Source organism: Bos indicus x Bos taurus, chromosome 26 (genome assembly GCF_003369695.1).
Source record: "Bos indicus x Bos taurus breed Angus x Brahman F1 hybrid chromosome 26, Bos_hybrid_MaternalHap_v2.0, whole genome shotgun sequence".
NCBI classification, from domain to species: domain Eukaryota; kingdom Metazoa; phylum Chordata; class Mammalia; order Artiodactyla; family Bovidae; genus Bos; species Bos indicus x Bos taurus.
This window is the reverse complement of record NC_040101.1, coordinates 51,203,679-51,225,659: the sequence shown is the minus strand read 5'-3', so window position 1 is coordinate 51,225,659 and position 21,981 is coordinate 51,203,679. Positions and strand designations below refer to the sequence as shown.

The following is a 21,981-nucleotide window of genomic DNA, read 5'->3' as shown; positions in this document are numbered from 1 at the left end:
AACTTCCAAACTCATTCTATGTGGCCACCATCACCCTAATACCAAAACCAAATAAAGATGCCACAAAAAAAAAAAAAAAAAAAAAAAAAACTACAGGCCAATATCACTGGTGAACATAGATGCAAGGATCCTTAACAAAATTCTAGCAATCAGAATGCAACAACACATTAAAAAGATCATACACGATGATCAAGTGGGTTTTATCCCAGGGATGCGAGGAATCTTCAATATCTGCAAATCAATCAATGTAATACACCACATTAACAAATTGAAAAATAAAAGCCATATGATTATCTCAATAGATCGAGAGAAAGCCCTTGACAAAATTCAACATTCATTTATGATAAAAAGATCTCCAGAAAGTAGGAATATAAGGAATATACCTTAACATAATAAAAGCTATATATGACAAACCCACAGCAAACATTATCCTCAATGGTGAAAAATTGAAAGCATTTCCTCTAAAGTCAGGAACAAGACAAGGGTGCCCACTTTCACCATTACTATTCAACATAGTTTTGGCCACAGCAATCAGAGCAGAACAAGAAATAAAAGGAATCCAGATTGGAAAATAAGAAGTAAAACTCTCACTGTTTGCAAAGGACATGATCTTCTACATAGAAAACCCTAAAGAGTCCACCAGAAAATTACTAGAACTAATCAATGAATATAGTAAAGTTGCAGTATATAAAATCAACACACAGAAATCCCTTGCATTCCTATACACTAATAATGAGAAAATAGAAAGAGAAATTAAGGAAACAATTCCACTCACCATTGCAACAAAAAGAATAGAATACTTAGGAATATATCTACCTAAAGAAACTAAAGACCTATATATAGAAAACTATAAAACACTGGTGAAAGAAATCAAAGAGGACACTAATAGATGGAGAAATATACCATGTTCATGGATTGGAAGAATCAATATAGTGAAAATGAGTATACTACCCAAAGCAATTTATAGATTCAATGCAATCCCTATCAAGCTAACAACGGTATTCTTCACAGAGCTAGAACAAATAATTTCACAATTTGTATGGAAATACAAAAAACCTCAAATAGCCAAAGCAATCTTGTGAAAGAAGAATGGAACTGGAGGAATCAACCTGCCTGACTTCAGGCTCTACTACAAAGCCACAGTCATCAAGACAGTATGGTACTCTCACAAAGACAGAAACATAGATCAATGGAACAAAATAGAAAGCCCAGAGATAAATCCACGCACCTATGCACACCTTATCTTTGACAAAGGAGGAAAGAATATACAATAGATTAAAGACAATCTCTTTAACAAGTGGTGCTGGGAAAACTGGTCAACCACTTGTAAAAGAATGAAACTAGAACACTTTCTAACACCATACACAAAAATAAACTCAAAATGGATTAAAGATCTAAGCGTAAGACCAGAAACTATAAAACTCCTAGAGAAGAACATAGGCAAAACACTCTCTGACATATATCACAGCAGGATCCTCTATGACTCACCTCCCAGAATATTGGAAATAAAAGCAAAAATAAACAAATGGGACCTAATTAAACTTAAAAGCTTCTACACAACAAAGGAAACTATTAGGAAGGTGAAAAGACAGCCTTCAGAATGTGAGAAAATAATAGCAAATGAAACAACTGGCAAACAACTAATCTTCAAAATATACAAGCAACTTCTACAGCTCAATTCCAAAATAAAATAAATGACTCAATCAAAAAATGGGCCAAAGAACTAAGTAGACTTTTCTCCAAAGAAGACATACAGATGGCTAACAAACACATTAACAGATGCTCAACATCACTCATTATCAGAGAAATGCAAATCAAAACCACAATGAGGTACCATTTCACGCCAGTCAGAATGGCTGCTATCCAAAAGTCTACAAGCAATAAATGCTGGAGAGGGTGTGGAGAAAAGGGGACCCTTTTACACTGTTGATGGGAATGCAAACTAGTATAGCCACTATGGAGAAGTGTGGAGATTCCTTAAAAAACTGGAAATAGAACTGCCTTATGACCCAGCAATCCCACCGCTGGGCATATACACTGAGGAAACCAGAAGTGAAAGAGACACATGTACCCCAGTGTTCACCGCAGCACTGTTTATAATAGCCAGGACATGGAAGCAACCTAGATGTCCATCAGCAGATGAATGGATAAGAAAGCTGTGGTATGTATACACAATGGAGTATTACTCAGCCATTAAAAAGAATACATTTGAATTAGTTTTAATGAGGTGGATGAAACTGGAGCCTATTATACAGAGTGAAGTAAGCCAGAAAGAAATACACCAACACAGTATACTAACGCATATATATGGAATTTAGAAAGATGGTAACAATAACCCATATACGAGACAGCAAAAGAGACACTGATGTATAGAACAGTCTTTGGACTCTGTGGAAGAGGGAGAGGGTGTGATGATTTGGGAGAATGGCATTGAAACATGTATAATATCATATATGAAACGAGTCGCCAGTCCAGGTTCAATGCATGATACTGGATGCTTGGGGCTGGTGCACTGGGACGACCCAGAGGGATGGTATGGGCAGGGAGGAGGGAGGAAGACTCAGGATGGGGAACACATGTATACCTGTGGTGGATTCATGTTGATATATGACAAAACCAATACAATATTGTAAAGTTAAAAAATAAAGTTTTAAAAAATGAGTGAGTTCATGCCTTTGAACAAAAGAAAAAAAAAAGTGAAAGTTTATATATTAAATGAAATTTATTGACATGAATAAAATTTGGCCTGTTTTAAAACAGCTTTTTATTTTAATTTTTAAAAGATTTCTTGATGTGCATCAGTTTTAAAGTCTTTACTGAATTAGTTCCAATGGTGCTTCTATTTTATGTTTTGGCTGTCTGACCCTGGGTCATGTGAGATCTTAGCTTCTCTGACCCAGTATCGAACCCACACTGCCTACATTGGAAGATGTCTTACTAACCATCTTAACCACTGCATCCCCAGGGAAGTCTCCAAAAAAGTTTTTCATTACCTATTTCTGCATCCATCTCTCCCAACCTATGAAATATCTAGTTAACACTCATTCTTAGTTTCCATAACAGAGAGTGACAGCCAATGTATTGGCAGAGCCTAAAAATAATTTTTCACTAAAAGTTCTAATTGCTAAACTGAAAATCCAATTGATGGATTGAAATAAATCTTGTTTGCCCAAACTGGAATAAATCTGATGACTTAAAACTAAGCAGAACAATATGCTTTTCCTTCTCCATTGTCTGTTCAAGGTTCAGAGACGAATCTGAGCCTGTCCAAAATGGGAGTCTTGGTCCGTCAGCAGGGATATCACTTACTGAGATGGCATTACTTCTCTCCTTTACTCTAAGGGAGTACAGGGAGTTTCCCCACAATGTCAAAACTTAAAATGTATATGTCAAATAACTAATTTATATATTTAACTTATATGCTACATGGGTACTTCTCAGTTTCTGCTGAGGCCTATGGGCATGAACGTGGGAGCCAGGAAGGCCAATTGTCAAATCACAAGCCAGCTCATTTTAACCAGGGTCAATTCATTAACCTCCTGAAACCACAGTTGTCTAATTAAGTAAAAGTAGGACACAGCTACTTTACAAAGCTGCTGTGATGACTCTATGAGGTCACAAATGTTAAGCACGTAATGCAGTGTCTAACCCAGAGCAGAACACTCAGCAACCATTATTTTCTCTTCTCCATGTTCCATTAGTTAAATATATAATTTAAAACATCCATAAAATCCTACCTCCTTGAAGAGTCCTCCTCAGAACTCTCATCCACTGTTAAAGAAAAAAACAAGATACATTTTAAATCAATGGAAGAAAAATACAGAATATTAAAACCTCAAGGCTGAGGCTTTGTTTAAAAGTATTCCTTTCAAACCACACCTGGAGGCCACACTAGAGGAAGGGAACAGTGGTTGTACTATACTAGTAGGCCACTAATGTCTAAGAACCACTCCTCCCCTTTATAGTCATAAAATGCAAAACAAAACAACAAAGAAAAGAACCGCTGTTTACAATGACCATAATCCTAACCAAACTCCAGAAGACTGAACAGAAAATGATACTACACCATTAATACAATAAGTACTATAAGCTGACAATAGCATTCTTAAACAGCACAGTATTTCTGGATTTCTATTGCCTGGAGCACTGAACAGAGACTATAGGTGTCTTGCTGGGACATGACTACTTCTCTGGCTCTTCAGTTCACAATGAAAATGCCCTATCACAGGGAAGCTTGGCCAAAGGCCCTGAACTTCAGAGCAAGATAAAACATTGGAAACAAAAGTCTTCTCTTCCTGGCCCTCTTTCCAAAAGTCAAGAGAAGTATGAAAGATGTAGTAATTCCAAGTTTAGAAAGGATAATCTCTTGAAAGGCAGGTGGGGGAGGGCAAACGGGTAAAGGGTCTCAATTCAGTGATGAGAATGGGGACTAGACTTGTAGCAGTGAGCATTAACTAGGGTACACAGAAGCTGAATTTTTAAATATATATATATTTTTTTCCATATATATATATATATATGGAACTTTAAAAAAAAATTTTTTTTTTAAAGTTCAGGTTCTGTGTGTGTGTATGTGTGTATATATATATACATACATATACATATGTATATACATATACATATATATATATATGGAACTTTTTAAAAAGTTCAGGTTCTCTGTGTGTGTATGTGTGTGTGTATGTATATATGTATGTGTGTGTGTATATATATATATATATATATATATATATATAAACATGTTTAAAAAGAATCTCTTGAGACTATCTCCTTCCATTGCTCAAGAGTATCTGGACCACACAGATCGGGATGGTCCAAAGAGTGCTGTGTACTAATGAGGGATATCATTATATCAGTCCTTCCCATTATATGGCAAATGTTTATAGAAATCATGTTTTTTCAGCTTGGAAGGCATACATCATCACATCCTAAGCTGATGAACTAAGGAAGGGAGGGAAGGATGGAGGGAACCACGGACTCTGATGCTGTTGGACAACATTTCCCAGGGGTCGTCATGATCTGATGCTGGAGGGATGACTCACATGCAGTGACTCCATGGGGAGAGGAGCACTGCAAGCTTGAGCAAGGAGAGCAGGGGCAGTGATTTTTAAAAGTTTTCACCCTGTGATATCAGAAAAATGCTTAGCACATAAAAGACACTTGAAATGTATCTGCTTAGTGAACAAATGAACAAATAAATTAGCATGTTTTCTTTGAAAATTTTCTTTAGAAAAATACAGAAATTAACCAGAGAAAAACTCTATTCTGAGCGTATTGAAGATCAAGACACTGACATCTCTGTATCTCCTCTGACTAGTGTAATAAACCAACCTACAGTTCTCTGATAGATGTTTTTGTGGTTCAGTCACCAAATTGTGTCTGACTCTTGTGATCCCATGGACTACAGTTCACCAGGCCCTTCTGTTCATGGGATTTCCCAGGTAAGAGTATGGGAGTGGATTGCCATTTTCTTCTCCAGGGGATCTTCCCAACACAGGGATCAAGCCATATCTCCTGCATTGGCGGGTGGATTCCTTACTACTGAGGCACCTGGGAAGCCCCCTTTGTTTAGATAGAGGTCTACTCAGTTAAAGGTATCCTTGGATACCCTGTACAATGTGCTAGATGCCACATCCAGTGGATCTAATGCTGTTTTTGTTAATGCAAAGTATTTTTGTGCTTTTATTAGAACCTGCAGAGTCCCAAGTTGTTCTATTTGAATATCTATTATGATAATCTTTTAACTGATGGCAAGAGAACATCTTGTTCTTACAAAACTATACTCTCATGACAATTGTCCTACACACAAAAGAAAATATCTGATCCTAATGAAGTCAAACTATCTCACTCTCTCTGGATCTGTAAGGAATGAAGTTGGTAATCTAGTCCTGCTTGGTACAATAGGCAAAATAACTGGTTCTCAACCAGGCATTACTTTTCTGCCTTCTGTACAACTGGTAGGTATCTTTCAGAAATAATATCTCACTACGATGCTGCACACTGCCTCAGCTTTGCAGTTGTTGTTTATCATTTCTTATCCTACCAGGAAGGGATTATTCAAGTTCCCAGGTTTAATGATGGTAACTATTTTGGTGAGACTAATCACTACTCAGTGAAACTGAAAGTCAAAGTGAAGTAGCTCAGTCGTGTCTGACTCTTTGTGACCCCATGGATTGTAGCCTACCAGGCTCCTCTGTCCATGGGATTTTCCAGGCAATAGTCCTGGAGTGGATTGCCATTTCCTTCTCCAGGGTATCTTCCCAACACGGGGATCGAACCTGGGTCTCCTGCACTGTAGACAGACACTTTACCATCTGAGCCATCATTCACTAAATGCAAACCATTTCTAAAAATTAGAGTTCACTTTCATAAGACATCCAATCTGCTGTACTATGACTATAGATGACATATACATCATACTCACTTAATGTTTTTTTTTTTTCTGATTTACACAAAGAACTAATATGGGACTTTAGGGGCCATATTAAAAAGATGGATTTCTTTTCAGACAATACAGTCTTTGATGTTAAATCACCTGCAATTAACTTCTTAAAGAATTCTGAATACTAGAGTATAAAGAAATTAATTAAAAAATAAAATACACATGAAATTTACACTATTTTTTCCATAGTCCTTTCATTATTGAAACTTCCTCATTCCGACTTTAATCTATGGTAGAATCACCGAGAGTAATTCGGTATCAGATGACATACCTGAGTTGCTATTTTCAGGAGAAGTTTTAGATATCTTTTCTTTATATTCAGAAATCAGTTGGCAAAAACTATGCATTGAAAATGCGATAAATAATATTTTAACACTGATACAAAAACAAGTACCAAATTCTTAGATCATTTCAGACAATGTCAGAGATAATATCAAAACTTCAATTGTAGTATACATTTCAAGTTTCTAAGTTCTATAAACTTTTATTAAGTATGTAGTAAAGGAGAAAGTAAAGGTATATTTTCACCCTGCTTATTGAGCTTATATGCAGAGTACATTATGAAAAATACTGGGCTGGATGAAGCACAAGGTGGAATCAAGATTGCCGGGAGAAATATCAATAATCTCAGATATGCAGATGACACCACATTTATGGCAGAAAGTGAAGAAGAGCTAAAAAGCCTCTTGATGAAAGTGAAAGAATATAGTGAAAAAGTTGACTTAAAGCTCAACATTCAGAAAACTAAGATCATGGCATCCGGTCCCATCACTTCATGGCAAATAGATGGGGAAACAGTGACTGACTTTGTTTTTTGGGGGCTCCAAAATCACTGCAGATGGTGACTGCAGCCATGAAATTAAAAGACACTTACCCCTTGGAAAGAAAGTTAGACCAACTTAGCATATTAAAAAGCAGAGACATTACTTTCTGAACATAGGTCCATCTAGTCAAGGTTATGGTTTTTCCAGTAGTCATGTATGGATGTAAGAGTTGGATTATAAAGAAAGCTGAGCGCAGAATTGATGCTTCTGAACCGCGGTCTTGGAAAAGACACTTGAGAGTCCCTTGGACTGCGAGGAGATCCAGTCAATCCTAAAGGAAATCAGTCCTGGGTGTTCATTGGAAGGATTGATGTTGAAGCTGAAACTCCAATATTTTGGCCACCTGATGTGAAGAGCAGACTCATTTGAAAAGACCCTGATGCTGGGAAAGATTGAAGGCAGGAGGAGAAGAGGACAACAGAGGATGAGATGATTGGATGGCATCACCGACTCAATGGACATGATTTTGGGTGAACTCTGGGAGTTGGTGATGGACAGGGAGGCTTGGCATGCTGCAGTTCATGGGGTCCTAAGGAGTCGGACACAACTGAGCAACTGAACTGAACTGAAAGGAGAAAGAAAAGGAAGATGAAGTAGTCATGAAATCAGGGCAGTACAGCTCCAATAATTAACTAGATTTAGCTTGGCATTGGAGAATGTGATGGCACCTCACTCCAGTACTCTTTCCTGGAAAATACCATGGATGGAGAAGCCTGGTAGCTGCAGTCCATGGGGTTGAGAAGAGTCGGACACGACTGAGTGACTTCACTTTCACTTTTCACTTTCATGCATTGGAGAAGAAAATGGCAACCCACTCCAGTTTTCTTGTCTGGAGAATCCCAGGGATGAGGCAGCCTGGTGGGAGGCCGTCTATGGGGTCACACAGAGTCGGACACGACTGAAGCGACTTAGTAGTAGCAGCAGCAGCTTGGCATACGAAAAATCTCTCGAGCTTGCACATCCTACCTCTATAACCAACTGCTCTTTATTCCTGGAGGAGTTGTTTCTCTTCAGTTCAAAGTCCTTCCTCTACACAACTTGGATACTTACTATCATATTTCAAAAGAGGATTAATAGGATGTAATGAGATAATATACACCACAAATGCTTGCAGAAACAATCTAAGAGTGGAATAATTTCATCTTCAAGTTTATTGCTGTAACTACTTTGGAATTCCAAGTAAATCCCAATGTGTGCTTTTTCATACATTTAACACTCAAATGTTGCATGAAACTGTTATTAATTCTGGTGATTATCTGTTCTTTGTGGTTTGTAATTTAGGGAATCTCAGCTTTTAGATAATGTGTACCTAAATTTATTTATAACATAAGAATTCACTACATTAGAGAACATAATGATCCCCCATTATTGCAGCTAATTACACCAAGAGCAGAAAAATAATCACAGTCAAGACCTGGCCTGGACCACTACTTTTCCTTCTCTACCTACTCAAACTCTGAACCAGCAGATCTTTCTGACAATGATGTTTAATCTCCATGTTCCTCTCCAATTCACATGGAAGACATATCCCTACTCTTACAGTGGGTACTGACAAGTTCTAGACAGGGCTTACCTCTCTGAATTCCAACTATCTTACTTGAGATTTAGGGATTTCTGCTGAATGGGTTACTTATGGGGCAGATTCTGAAAACATTTAAGGTGGAGGAAGACAGAAATCCGTTGGAAGATTTTCATTATTACAGGAAACAGATCCCATGAGGGGCCAAGCATAATTAGGGAATCTCAGGCAAGCTGGGACCCACTACTCTGGGAAGGATGACAGGGAACCTGTGACCTAAGAACAGGTGCCCCCACAGGACAGAAAGCCACCTTGAGGTTCAAGTCAAGATACAAAGGAGAAAGGAAAGTCTGCTCAATCCCTGCAGGAGCACTTGACCCTCTCTGACAGCCTAAAATGGTCCCCACTGACATCTGCTAGCAGAAAAGATAAATAAAAGCCTCAAGGGCACCTCATCGTGAAGATCTAGGCTTCCATGTGGGCTCTACATAAGGTCTCTGAGTGAGGGGGGAAGCGAGGCCACCCAGCTGCCTGAACTGGGTGCTGGAGCTTTGTTTGCAGCAGACTGAGCAACAGCATACATATGAGAACAAAGGAGCTCTCATTCTGAAGTCGACGTGTGCATCACCTTAAAGGCTGGGGAACTTGGACCCAGAGGGGTGGCCTGGGAGCAAAAGTCAATCATGATCCCACTGCACGATGAGTTTTTTTTTTTTTTTTTTCCTAATTTTATTTTATTTTTAAACTTTACATAATTGTATTAGTTTTGCCAAATATCAAAATGAATCCGCCACAGGTATACATGTGTTCCCCATCCTGAACCCTCCTCCCTCCTCCCTCCCCATACCATCCCTCTGGGTCGTCCCAGTGCACTGGCCCCAAGCATCCAGTATCGTGCATCGAACCTGGACTGGCAACTCGTTTCTTACATGATATTTTACATGTTTCAATGCCATTCTCCCAAATCTTCCCATGATTTTATTAAAGGTCTTTATAGAGCCACATCCAGACTCCACATCCAGCTGCCAAGCAGACCCTGTCAAGACCAGCTGTAGCAGCAGTGCTGCAACAGTAGAATCAATGCAAGGAACAGAATGATGATAAGGAACTATTTTTTCCTCTCCAAATGACTGGTGGAAGAGGACTGTTTCGTTGACCTTAGGGAATCCTCCAGGTTCTTGGAAAATTCAAGCAGAAGTGCACAGAGAGGCAAGCCCTCAAGGGAAAACAGGATTTGCTGTTGAAATAAATATTTCAAGAACCAAAGAACTAGTCAGAAATATCACAACTGTGACACTGTTCATACGCCATAACAAGAGGTCACACTTGGAATGAAATAGCTAATGTCAAGCTTTCTAAGGATCAAGATCTACATGTCCTGAGATAAACCACCCCGAGCCCACAGCCAAGAGTCACTAACTGCCTTTTGCTTGGCTTTAAGCTCTTGAGGGGGAACATCTCACCACCATTCTCCAAACTGCCTGCACCAAACTGGAACTCTCACTGGTCACGTAGCAAGTAACAGTTAGAACTGGCATTTTAATGTGAATACTTACGTATTAAAACCACTAATAACAGCATATTTTTCTGCAATCCATCCAAAAATATCTTGAGAAAAGATGTCAGCACCTTGCTGAAGAAGAAGTCTGACAACATTTGTTGATTCATACTTGACAGCAAGCATGAGGGCTGTTCTAAAACAACAGAGAGATGACTTCAGCCTCAGGAAGTTGAGTTGACTAACTTAAACAGTTAATTTGATATGCTTTACCAAGTGAATGCCTTGCCCTTTCATGAAGAACTGACCATTTACAGGCTCAAGTGTTCATCTTTGCAAATTACCTCCAAGGCTAAAATGAAAGGACAGAAAAGAAGCCTCCTGTCCCACTGGGATGCCAGGTAGCAGCACTTACTATTTCAAAAGTCCCTGATGGGGACTTCCCTGGTGGGCCAGTCGATAAGACTCCAGGCTCCCAGTGAAGGGGGCCTAGGTTCCATCCCTGGTCAGGGAACTTGATCCCATATGCTTCAACTAAGTGTTCCCACAACTAGGACCCCACGTAGCCAAATAAATAAATGTTTTTTAAAAAAATAATAATAAAGTCCTTGATGGACAAGAAACGATGCTGAGGTCACTTATCTGACGCAGATGACTATTTAAGGGTTAAATTCCCTATTTCCTCCTTAGTCTGATATATTCGGCTTCAAAGTCAGCTAGAGGTTGGGTTAAGGAAAGGCTACTTGCAGGTTTAAATAAAAAATATTAATAATGGGAATAAAAATAGTCATGGTGGGAATGCAAACTAGTACAGCCACTATGGAGAACAGTGTGGAGATTCCTTAAAAAACTGGAAATAGAACTGCCTTATGATCCAGCAATCCCACTGCTGGGCATACACACTGAGAAAACCAGAAGGGAAAGAGACACGTGTACCCCAATGTTCATCGCAGCACTGTTTATAATAGCCAAGACATGGAAGCAACCTAGATGTCCATCAGCAGATGAATGGATAAGAAAGCTGTGGTACATATACATAATGGAGTATTACTCAGCCATTAAAAAGAATACATTTGAATCAGTTCTAATGAGGTGGATGAAACTGGAGCCTATTATACAGAGTGAAGTAAGCCAGAAGGAAAAACATAAATACAGTATACTAACGCATATATATGGAATTTAGAAAGATGGTAACAATAACCCGGTGTACGAGACAGCAAAAGAGACACTGATGTATAGAACAGTCTTATGGACTCTGTGGGAGAGGGAGAGGGTGGGAAGATTTGGGAGAATGGCAATGAAACATGTAAAATATCATGTAGGAAACGAGTTGCCAGTCCAGATTCGATGCATGATGCTGGATGCTTGGGGCTGGTGCACTGGGACGGCCCAGAGGGATGGTATGGGGAGGGAGGAGGGAGGAGGGTTCGGGATGGGGAACACATGTATACCTGTGGCGGATTCATTTTGATATTTGGCAAAACTAATACAATTATGTAAAGTTTAAAAATAAAATAAAATTAGAGGAAAAAAAAAAAAAGAATCAGAAAAAAAAAAAAAAAAATAGTCATGGTGGCAGTTAAGGATGTGGACAAGAATGTGCTAGGTGCTAAAAATGAAATACTATATATAAAATCTTTCTTACACAGAAGCACCTTTGAAAGATGCATTACTATTTGCCTTTTGTATCAGGAAACTTATTTGCTGATGATAACCCTAATCAGTAGGAAACCTAGGAGTTGAACCTAGCCTGAACCTAAAGCCCATCATTTTCATCTGTATCATTCACCTCTGACTTGTCTTTGTTAAAGGAACTGTTTATCTGATCAAAGCTATCTTTCCTGCTTCTACCTGCATTAAAAATGAAAATATCAAAATGTACTAAAATGAGAAAGGATAAAAACTGATGAGCCCACAGGATCTGGTGACTGTGAATAATAATCACCTTTTTGTGGCTGTTGTTATTTAGTCACTATGTTGTATCTGACTCTTTTGTAACCTAGTAACATCAGCATTCTTCAAACAAAGTAATTTAAAACACTGGGACGACCCAGAGGGATGGTATGCGGAGGGAGGAGGGAGGAGGGTTCAAGATGGGGAACACATGAGAAATAAAGGAATAAAAAAAAAAAAGACAAATAAAAATTTACAAAGTAAAATAAATAAATAAATAAATAAAACAGTTATCCAAAAGACAAAATCAAGTCTTTTAGTTTTACTATGCATCTTATAAAAATATATACATACAAAGTAGAGGTTAAATAATTCTTTTAAAAGAATTAAGAAACTTGATACTGTCATGAGGTAAACTCAAAAGCAGAATCCATATTTCACAAAGCTAATAAAACTAATTTGAAACACCTCAGCTATTACAAGATCAACCAACCAAACAAAAAGAGGTTGCATATGACATTGGTCAATATTATAAAGGGATATGAATCCTGCTATATATTCCTGCTATATATTGTTCATGATTCATGATTCAATCAGAATAATTGATTTTCTACCTAAGTAGATCACAAATGAATCCTCTTATTCATTTAATCTTGATATTACAATCCTAGAACACCACTAAGGGTTTTAAAAAGAAAAAGAACAACAGTACCTTTTCATCTTATTAACCTCATGTATATTTGCTTCTTTCTTTACTAAAAACTCCACCATTTGCCCTCTCCTTTCACATATTGCAAGTAACAGTGGTGTCAGGCCATCCTGTAAAACAGGGAAAACCATTTCTAATGTACACAGTTAACCTATTTCTAAACTGAAATTAAAATTGTGCAATAGATACTCTGAACTTAAAAATAAAAGTCAGAAATTAAATGAAAGAGAGCTCCCTCCTCATTGCCCTGTGCATCTTCTTTCTCTTTAATATGCTCCTCCTCTGGGCCTTCCCTGGTGGTCCAGTGGCTAAGTGTCAAGCTCCCAATGCAGGGGGTGCGGGTATCATTTAGCTACTCTATCAACTGCATATTTTAGGGACAATGCTGAGGCAGAAATATATAATACTATCTGTAGCATGCATAACCTATCCATGGATGACCATGAGTAAACTCAAAAGGTTTACAGACATTCCAGTGGGAATATTATTCTCTACATGAACATGCAAAGAGAGAAACTTTTTTTTTTTCCTTTTTCAAAAATTCAACTGTGGGAACACTGTTTTACTGCTTTCTCAGAAATGTCTCCTGGAATTTAACCTTACTCATTTTCTCTCCCTAGCTTGCTCTTTCCACCGCCCTTCCTTAAGTTAGATGTTCTGGTTGAGAGGTCAGCATTAGCTAGATGCTAACTACATGCAGAATGAGCACCCCCCCACACACACACCTTATCTTCAAACACCCTTCTTGATGACTCTCATGTGATTACCTCCAGACCACCAGGAGGAAGCTTCCAAAATCCTAGAGTTCTGGTGTCTGTCTTGCTTTACTGCTTTTAGTTAAAGATTGCAACATAAAATTACCAGTAAATACATGCTCAACATTTTCTTAGGGACTTGCTCTTCCACCAGCTCTCTCTGCATTGTCTCTTATAATCCTGTGTGTTTGTGAGAGTTATTCAGTGCAAAACCACCACAACCAACTTAAAAATTCTAATTTGAAAAATTCAATCCCATTTTTAAGATATTTTTTAAAATATCAAATCAATTATAGATTAATTAGACTGTTTTCAAAAACCTTCAAATATTTATCAAAATAAACTATCAATCAAAAATTGGAAACTCAAATGCTTATGGATGGAAAGCTGATGACCTGATTAAGTGAAAAAGCCAGGTGAGACTGGGAACCCCGAAAACACATGTCCCACACAGAAGGGGTGGCCTCTGAACGCAGACCAAACAGTAGGACGGGCTCAAGGGGGTCCAGATTTGGTCCTTGGAGAAGCCTGAACTTCTGCATGAGCCTCCTAAATTTGAAATGTTGACCCAATGTATGGAGGTAAATTAATATATCCAAGGGCCATGTTTGGTTTATGGCCCACGTTTTGTTTTATGTTTGCTGTTTCCAAACAGGTGGGTATAAAGCAAATATTTGTATGTGAACCTTTCCTTTCTTTAGTATCATATGTTTCACAAAAAAACTGGGTCCCAATATGTAATAAATATGGCTATTAAGACTCATAATTCAATTAAACATAAATTCTTTTTAAAAGACTCATAATTCACAGTCAAGAATGTTTCCACTGCCTGTTGAAACTACAATCTATCTCTAGAATTCTTCTAGATTGTTCATAAAATGGATCATGTGTTTCCAAGCCTGCTGAAAATAAATGCTTAAAACAATTCCCCTCTGTACTGTTACTAACTTCACGGGTTTTAAAGCTCTCATCTGCTTATGCCAGAGATCAGGAATTCTAACAGACACACTGCAAGAGTCTGTCCTGAGGCTGACACCAAAAAAGGCTCATGAGTTACTATTATTGTAGTCAGGAAAACCCTGTTGGTAATGAACATCTGTCGACCTAATGACCTGGATGATAAGTGAAGGTGCAAAATCCTTAAAGGGTCAGACTCTACAGACAAAGTGACTTCATCATGAGCAAATAGCTAAAGACTCTCGGAGTGTCACTGAATGATGAGTGGTTGAAAGGAAAAGGAGTTATCATTCAAGCCCATAGATATTGCCAAAGATACTTCTTTTAATGTCTCAAGCACAGGGGCAGAGAAAAAGTCAGTCTAATATTGTTGGAAAGAAGGGAGCTGATGGAAGTAGCTAGCACTGATCAAACTCCAACACTTTAGGAGACTACTTTCTTTTGTGAAGGGTGCATTTAGAAATTACATGTATTCACTCTATAGTTATTCATCAAGGATTCGATCAGAATCTCAAGGGAATAATTCTAAATACACACGTCTAAGCGTTCCTCGATTTACTCAGTCAAAATCTACAGCAAACAGCCTAGGCTTATACATTTTTAAAATAAGTTTTCCTAAATAATTGTGGTTCACCAGCAGAATATAGCTGAGAATTACTGCAGCAACCACTCCAGTCTCATCTCTTACTCACACAGCCAATTCCTTCTCTTACGTAAAGGTTTGAATAAAAAAGAAAAGCATTAAGAGGCAAGAGTCATCAAAACTACAATTTTTTAAAAAAAATTTTCCTGGGTAAACAGTGGTAGAACAGGGACTAGTAAACCCCAAAGGCAACCTGATCTCATTATTTATAAACCCCTTACTTCCTTCCCATCAAGACATTCTAGATGGGAGAGCAGAGTCTAGACTCTTATCTAAGTGGATGGTTCTGCCAGAATAGGATAATATCAAGTAGTTATTTGTTCTTCTCTCTTAATTCCCACTTAATCACCAACTGTTCACTGTCAGTCTGTTTTGATCAGAGTCTTCTTAAAACTGGCACCTAGGCAAGTTTACAATTCACTCACACTCTTTTTCAAAATAACAACTATTATCCCTGAAAACTGAAAAGCATATAAGAAATATATAAACTGAAGGGAATAAAAAGCACAAACCAAAATCTCAGGACTTCCATCGTGGTCCTGTGGCTGGGTCTCAGTGCTCCCAGGAAAGAGGGCCTGGGTTCTACCCCTGGTCATGAAACTAGATCCTACATGCTAAAACGAAGCCCAGCTCAGCCAAATAAATAAATATTAAAATAAATAAATCCTCTTCTTGGCATTTCCCAACTGCCAAAATTCCAGCTTGACTTGCACTTTTCACTTGCTTGTTCCTTTTCCTTTCCTTTTACCCTCTTAAGACTTGGGAAATGAGAGAGAAACTGTGTTTATATAAACCATTTTTCATGAAATGGGAATTTGTGAACAGCAGCAAGATTTCTAATATGTTGTAAAATGCTTTCATTATGTTTGAATTTTAAGACAAAGTCTACTGAGGCAAATTTTGCTTTACTGTGTTATTTTAGACTGATTAAACAAAACAAAACAAAACCTTAAGTGGGGGAAAATATTTGGAAAATGTTTTACCTTTAACAAGTGCAGTGTTATCATGAATACCAGCCATAAACGCATAAAGGAATGCTTTACTCTCTAATGCTTGAGAAATATCATGATTTAAAGTGAAATCTTAGACAATTTGGTTCCTTCAAAATACTTTCACTCAGGGAAGGCTGGAGCTTCCAAAGAAGGAAAACTGAGCCCACCTGTGAGAGTGGAGGGAGTTCTTGGTGGGGCTGCAGCTGCAGGACATCATATGTGTCCTGGAGAAAGTAGGAGGGGCGGCTTCGCCACCACCAGCTCCACACGCACAGCTGCAACCCCACAGAGCTTGTCCCCAGTGCTGAGCATAGGAGACCCCGAGGTGTACCTCGTGAACCAAGTGGTCACCAGCACAAGTGAACACCCTTGCTGGGAGTCAAACATGACCTGACCCTCTTGGCTGGATCTCAGAACCAGGGTCCTGGAGGGCTCAGGGCTCCAGGCCTGCTGCCTCCCAGGCCCACTTGCACTCACCCAGCTCCCCCTCATGGGCACTGGATCTCCTTCCTCGTCCCACCCACTCCCAGGGGCACCCATTCTTTGAGCCCTTGGAAGCAGCCACTTCTCACATCACTTCACTCCCCCCAGGTCTTCATCATTTGTGGGCTCTGAGTCTACCACCCACTCGTGGGCACGTTCTGATGGTAAATCTTCCTTCTGGGGTAGATGGCTGGCTGGGAGACACAGTTTTGCCCTCTCTGTGAGCTCCAAAAATTTTCCCCTTTCAGTGGCTTTGGAGTTGTTTCCACGGTAACAGGGCTTGATGGACACTATTCAGTTTACCTATTTACACATTTAGAAATAAAACACTTCTACTCTTGCCTGGAAAATCCCATGGATGGAGGAGCCTGGTAGGCTGCAGTCCATGGGGTCACAAAAAGTCAGATACGACTGAGCGACTTCACTTTCACTTTCCAGTTTCATGCATTGGAGAAGGAAATGGCAACCCACTCCAGTGTTCTTGCCTGGAGAATCCCAGGGACAGGGGAGCCTGGTGGGCTGCTGTCTTTGGGGTCCTACAGAGTAAGACAGGACTGAAGCGACTTAACAGCAGCAGCAGCAGTTTAAAAAAATGCCTTGCAAATATTTTGTAAATAAAGTTAGTTGAAATATACCTTGTTCCTGGCTTCTATATTGGCATCACAGGAAAGCAGCTTTGCTGCAAGTGATATATTCTGGCAAAAGACAGCGAAGTGGAGCGCCGTGTTTCCACAGACGTCCATGGCATTTGGGTCGGCACCATGCTCCAGCAGAAGAGTCGCACACTCGTCTTCTTGGCATGCTATGGCCTGTCAGTGATGCACCAAGAAACAGAGTGTAAATTCTAGAAATTCCAAGTAAACAGTCGACAAGCTTCACTGGTTTGCTATATCTTAATGAGATGAATTCACTTTTAGTCTCAGTAGTTAAATCACATCCACCTCATGTGGACACGGTTCGCTGCCCCATACCTTCATCAGTGTTGTCCTGTTTTCATTGTCACAGAGGTTAAGCAGGCATTTTCTCTCCAGGAGCAGAGTGACCACCACTGAATGGACATTGGCACAGGCCAAGTGGAGGGCAGTCCTATGAAAGCAAGAGGAGTTTTCAGGAAACTGTAGTGTTACTGTTTCAAAACAAATAATTGTTCCTGTGATTGAAAACATTCAATAGCATGCTATTCCTATCCCTCTAAAACAAATATTTCATTTCCTTCTGGAGAAAGAACATTATATATTAGCATTAGCTCTTCTTAACACAGTAATGAAAGAACAATTTACTTGAATAGAATGGCCATGATCTCGAGTTTCAGCTCAAGTTGGGTTTGAATTTGACTTTCACTCTGTCACTTAGCTGTCACTCAGCCTCTCTGAGCCTTAATTTCCTCATCAACAAAATGGAGAGAGAGAAGTAGTTCTCTCACAGGACAGCACTGCGACACTTAAATGAGATCCACGCAAAGAGTTTAGAACCATTCCTGGCACAGGTAACAGCTCAGTAACTGTTAGGTAATATAATCATACTTATTGCTGCTGCTGCTAAGTTGCTTCAGTCGTGTCTGACTCTGTGCGACCCCATAGATGGCAGCCCACCAGGCTCCCCCATCCCTGGGTTCTCCAAGCAAGAATAGTGGAGTGAGGTGCCATTGCCTTCTCTGATTTTACAAGGACAACATCTCAATGAAGTCAAAGGATATCATACCTACTTTGCAGATACATTTTGAGGATTAGAGACAACACTATGCTTCAGTGATTCTAATACCTTCAATTTCTGACATTTTAACGTCTCTGACATTGGAATGAAATTTATAATTCACAATGTCTGTACCACTATAATTGGTGGCATTTTTGTTTGTTCATTTCTCATTTTTCCCATTGATTTAATTAACATAAGGTCTTTTTATCTAAAGTTGCTTCTTTTTAATTAAAATATAGATGATGCATAGTACATATGATTATATATTACAGGTACACAACATAGTGATTCACAATTTTTATAGGTCATGCTCCATGTAAAGTTATTATATGATATTTGCTATATTCCCCATGTTGTACAATACATCCCAGTAGCTGGCAGGATTTTAGTTCCCCCACCAGGTATTGAACCCTGGGCCCACAGCAGTGAGTCTTAACCACTAGATGACCAAGGAACTCTGTAGACTCCCTTGACTTCTGAAAAGGCTGAAAGTTGTCAGAAAATATCAATCCTCAAAAAAAATTCTAAAAAACAAAAATTAAAAGTGAGAAATCATTTTTATCTGTGCCACATTCCTATTAGTGCCAAAAAGACAAGCCCTGTCTGCTAAGCCGACTTGCCTATAGACAGATTGATCTACAGAGAGTTTTAATTTTTTTATGTTGTTAAAATGTTAAATCAACATCCAGATTTCTTTTCTTTCTTTTTCTTTTTTTTTGGTGTGTGCCGAAATCCAGGAAACTCCAGATTTCTTACTTTTGAAATCATTCTTAGAAAGATGTTTAAGGTGGGAGGGAGGCTCACAAGGAAGGGGATATATGTATACTTACAACTGATTTATAATGTTATACAGCAGAAAACAACACAACATTGTAAAGCAATTATTCTCCAATTAAAAAAGAAAATAAGGTTAATAAACAGTAGAAATAGAAAAAACAGAAGGTCTCTGTCAGCAGATAAAAAAATGTATAAATAGGAAACTGAGTTTTATTCTGGTACTTTTCTCACTGTGCATATTTGAAATCTTTGATCCATACTCTATCTGAAACTTTTTGGTGAGATAAAAATTGAGTTACTTTTATCTTTTACCAGGTTATTTCTCCACCATCTACACACAGTTTATCATTTCTAACAGAAAAGGTCATCATTTTCAAGTTCTAAAGTTTTACATATATTTGGGTGTTTGGACATTCTGTTCCATTCATTTATTTATCTCTTCAGTTGTTAGTAAATGAACACTTTGTGGGCACTTATAGCACATTTTGATATCTAGAAGGGCAAATCTTCCTCTACTATACAAAACTTTTCATTTCATCACAACAATTAAAGACAGCATATGTAACCCAAAATCTTTAAAACCATGAAATGTTGATTTGCTTTAAATATAGAAAGACCATACATCTAAGAATATGTCTTCCTATTCAAGGACACAGCCAGCTTCCTACTTCAAAGCTGTCTTCTAAGGTCCTTTAGCAAAGAACACATATTTCTAAGTGTACACTGATATAAAATGGATATTGAATTGTATCTGAAGAATTTTTAATCCAGAAGCTGATTTGGCATGGGAATTATTTTGCTCACTATGCAGTTTTCTGAAATATATAACCTTACAGTATAAAAAGTATATACATTAAAAATAAGATATTGACAACATCAGAAATCTGTCCACTACCATGATCCACAATAGGCAATCCATGAGGAAGTGTTTTCATAAATCACAGGAGAAAAAATGTGAGATCCAGAAGGTTCAGAAGATTTCTTGAAGGCTATATAACCTGAGAGCTTTTACTCATGAGTACATCATGCTAACCCATGCAAATAAAAAGTAGGAAGAAGAAAGGAAAAACAGATGCTATTCGTGTTTCATTTCATTTCTGTGATTACCAACATTCAGTTAAATGACTTCAAAACTATCAGTAAAGCTCTATAAGGGGAATTATAAGTGGGTCCAAAACCAGCTAAGGCTTTTTGCTGCCTATAAAGTCTGCGGGGTACTGGATCCCAGGAGCCTTGGAGGGGAAACTCACAGGCGGGATCTCCGCCAGGACCTTCCACCCCGCTTACCTGTTCACGTTGTCCCTGTCATTCAGGCCATTTTTTCCCAAACAACACAAAGTGCAGCTTTGGCTACGTTGCCCACAATGGCAGCTTTGTGGATCTTTCTGAGGTCTTTGTCTCGGATGCGCTACCCGGGTTGGAAGTTGACTCCATGCCCGCTGTTTCTCACTGGGTTGATGGAGGAGCCAAAGGGTGACACACCCTTCTTACTCCTGAAGCCAAAAATCTTCTTCATCACAGAGCCTACAGACTCCAAACACACCTCACCTCTCCCTTGGCTCTTCACAGTCCCCTAAACCCAACACGAACACTACAGGCAAGCCAGAGCTGTCCGGCCACAACTTCCCAGCTGGGAAGCTCAACGGTTTGGAATCTTTCATCCCAGAATGATCGTTGCTAAGTAACACCTCTAAACACATTGCCCATGCACACAGAGGCCTGGCGTGCCAGCCTAGTGCTCATATGCAAGAACTGTAAGTTCATTTCCTGAAAGAAACAAACAATATCAATAAACCTTTACCTAAACTAAGGAGGAAAGAGAGGAAACTGAAATACAGAAATGAAAGTGACATTATAACTGTATAAGTGTCAAAATAACTATAGTATCCAAAGCAATTTACAGATTCAGTGCAATTTCTATCAAATTACCAATGGCATTTTTCACACAACTAGAACAAAAAATTTTACAGTGTGTATGGAAACAAAAGAACCCCAAAGAGACAAAGCAATCTTGAGAAAGAAAAGCAAGAGCTGACAGAATCAGGTACCCTGACTGCAGACTACTCAGCAAGCTTCAGTAATCAAAACAGTAGTAGCACAAAAACAGAAATATATTGAATGATCAATGGAACAAGACAGAAAGTCCAGAGATAAAGCTACATACCTGTGGTCAATTAATCTAGGATAAAGGAGGCAAGACTATACAAAGGAGAAAAGACAGCCCCTTCAATAAGTGGTGCTGAGAAAAGTCAACAGCTACATGTATAAGAAGGAAATTAGAACACTCCCTAACATCATACACAAAAATAAACTCAAAATGGCTTAAGCACCTAAATATAAGAGAGGTCCTGTAAAACTCAGAGGAGAATATAGGCAGAACACACTCTGACATAAATTACAGCAGGATCTTTTTTCATCCACCTCTTAGAGTAATGAAAATAAAAACAGAAATAAGCAAATGGGATATAATTAAATGTAAAATCTTTTGCACAGTGCAGGAAATCATAAAGAAGACAGACTACAACCCACAGAATGGGACACAATATTTGCAAATGATGCAAGTGACAAGGGATTAATCTCCAACATATTCAAACAGCTCAAAGAGCCCAATATCAAAAAACAAACAACCTGATCAAAAAATGAGTATAATATCTAAATACACATTTCTGTAGGGAACACCTACAGATGACCAAAAAGCACATGAGGGATGCTCAGAAAGGATGCTCTGCATCACTAATTAGTATAGAAATGCAGAAATACTATAATAAGGTATCATTTCACACTAATCAGAATA

At 38.6% G+C, this 21,981-nt stretch overlaps 1 pseudogene; it reads right to left on the bottom strand.

Moving 5' to 3' along the window:
- LOC113884424 overlaps positions 1-20,703 on the bottom strand; it is a 79,104-nt pseudogene extending 58,401 nt beyond the window's left edge.
- Between the last annotated feature and the right edge of the window lie 1,278 nt (positions 20,704-21,981).